The sequence below is a fragment of the Cariama cristata genome, unplaced genomic scaffold (assembly GCF_000690535.1).
Source record: "Cariama cristata isolate BGI_N322 unplaced genomic scaffold, ASM69053v1 scaffold30603, whole genome shotgun sequence".
Classification (NCBI taxonomy): domain Eukaryota; kingdom Metazoa; phylum Chordata; class Aves; order Cariamiformes; family Cariamidae; genus Cariama; species Cariama cristata.
In genome coordinates this window covers 1-3,057 of record NW_009607177.1, presented here as the reverse complement: position 1 = coordinate 3,057, position 3,057 = coordinate 1, and positions in this window count along the sequence as shown.

Here is a 3,057-nt window from a genome sequence, read left to right as displayed (position 1 = left end):
CAGCAGGAAGTGTCAAAAACAGAAGTGAAGCTCACAGCATAGAAAAACCTTTTATTAAGTTGTCTCTATTGTCCAGCAGGGTAGCCAGGGATTTGGAGGACCCTAGAGAGAACCACAACATCCTGTACAAATAATTAAAGTAATCGCTACAAATAACAAAAACTGCTGTCAGAGAAAAACATTGTGAAATTTTCATTAAAATATTCAGCATACATATATTTAAATTGCAAGGACCCTAACTCTCCTTTATACTACCCTTGCCAGGAAATAAAAGAAACAAAAGGAATTAAGAAAAAGTCATGCAAGTGAGAGCCAGGCTTCATATGCATACTTCTTAGAGGTCTATACCTCATGCTGTAAGCTTTTTCTTACCATAGTCAATGAGTTCCCATGACCAAATAAGGGTGAAGGCAGAGGACAAGACAGGAATGGAAAGTAGAACATCCTGAATCATCCAGCCCCTTCTTCTTTCATTTCCTCCCTTTCCCCTTCCTCTCTGCCAGGAAGCCAAAGTATCATATGTACTCATTCCTAAAAGTATTAAGCTTCAATATTTCAAAACTACCGAGAGATTCTGGGGGTCAAATACCCGTCACAATATGTTACAGAACCTTCCACCTCTGACAGCTAGGAAGTTTCCGAATTCCAACATACAGCTATTGGCGGCCAATAGATATCTGTTTGATTTTGTGCCAACATTGCCTTTGGGCCTAAATAACTTCCTTCTGGTCCTTCATGCATTTACAGACAGCAATCACATCATCTCACTCTGAATCTTCATTTCACTTAGCTAATTTGAGCTCTTTTCATTCTTTCTGGAGAGGTTGTCTTCTCTGAAAAAGAAGAGGGAAGCATCCAAGATCATTTGCAAAGTGACAGGGTTGTATATGGCGAAGGAAATGAGTAACTGGAGACTCGCATAGTCCAAATTCCATTATACCAGGAACAGAGCTTTAGAAAGTGTTAATATGGTAGCCCACAGATGCATAGCATACTTGAAATGCTTGACAATGTACACAGGCTGACAACATCTCTACTATCAATTTCAAGCAGTAACCAAAGGGGAAAAAAGAAAAAAACAAAATAAAACCACACAGAGGAGGCGAGGAAAAAAAAAAAAAAAGAAAAAATCTTACAGATGAAGAAAAAAACCAAACCTCAAACAGTTTTCAATTTATTTCCAAAAACATTTCCAAATTCTGATGCAACTATTCTTTGCTATTTGAAATCTTTCACAATGAGGATTTAATATTAGCAGGATGAGGAAGTATTTCCACGATTAATTAATTCTGGCTGTTTATAGGACAACAGGTTGCTGGATTTACTTTCACTAAGCTGCTACTTTTAAAAATACTTGACACGTTTCTAAGCCTGGCAAAAGCTGGGTAAAAGGTCTTACATATGACAAAGAGCAGAAGCCTAGGAAACAAACATACCAGACATATCAACATACAAAACAGAAAATGAAGCAAGATAATTCATCAGTGTAAACAGGACTCAACATTCCAAAGCTGAGTCTCCAAAGGTTTCCAACAAGTAAGTGATTATCAGATACGTAAAAGCAATTTAAAATTAATGACATTTCTTGAGTAAGAAATACAGTATTTAATAAATTGCACATTTGGTGACTAGCTTCAGGTACTAAAATTGGCAAGTGACAGGTGTATCAGATTTATTCCATAAAACAACACTAATACGCAATAGGGATCCCTGAAGACTAAATCAACACATCCCCAACTACCTTGAAGAAAATCAACTGAAAGCGCTATACAGGCAAATAGAAAAGTATTTTCCCCCTATCAATCCAGAACAAAAACTGCATAATATTCAGATCATCATGCTTAGATACAATCAGTAACTCCTGCCAAAGAATAGTTTTTAAACAGCTCATCTCTCAGTTAATCATCAAAAGAGTTTGCTAGAAATGTCACAGCTGGAGATGCTACAGGCTGAATTTATTTTTTTATTTTTTGAGATGTTTGGGTGGTTAAATGAGATCTGAGCCTGTCTGAAAATGTGGCAACAACAAAACATGCAGAGCACTTTAAAGCCCGATACTTGTACACCTCGCTGCAATTGTCTCACATACCACCCCGACAGAGGGTATATAAGCGTATTAGAGCTCAGTTTACATATCCAAGAGAAGACTGAACTGACCATACAGGGACAGGAATCTGTTCTTCCAAGACACATCTTTGTTTCAAGGCTCAGTTAAGAGCTAGTCCATCACCTTAACCTAAAAATTAAGTGGTGAACACAGACCTGTTATCCTCAAACAGAACCCTTTTATAACACTTCTTTACTTTAGGGTGCTGGCACTGTATCTGCCTAACTGAAGCCACCACGCTCACCCAGATTTATAAGCTCAACAGAGGCTTCATAAGCAACACGTAACAATCCAGCGTTCTGTCTTCCCCCTGCAAAGTGCACCCACGATTAGCTTTGACCTACCTTCCACACATCTACAGACTGTAACATTTGTATTAGGCACAGGAAAGCTCAGAAGCATTTTCTCCAAACACACTCACTGATGTACCCAGCGTAACACACTAATTACTGAAAAACAGATTTACTGAAACTAGCATTAGCTGGGTTTAAAGCCAAGGACAAGGCGGGGGGGGACATAAAACCATAAAACATCTTTTCTACAAATTTGTGATTTTCAATATTATTTCTCCAACACACAGTTTCATGAAATATGCCACTGGAAATGTATAATTTGGCACTTACTGGATAATTATATAATCTAAGAATTGAGCAGATACCCTTATAAACCAAGAGAAGAGAGTTATACTAGTTTTCCTCTATTTTTTCCCCAGCTTATTTACCTTGCATATCTGACAGAAGTTTGTTTATTGCCAAAAACACCATCCACTTACTCCGTTGAGAAGACCGTTAGCAACTACCACGAAGGGGGCATACACCCCCACGAATCAATAATTTTGATCTTTCTGGAAACTAGGCCGTGCCGATTTCAAGCGAGACGGTTTAAGGAGAAAACGAACCCAGCAGCCCTGGTGTCACCTCACCGCCTCCGATACGCTCTTTCCGACAGAG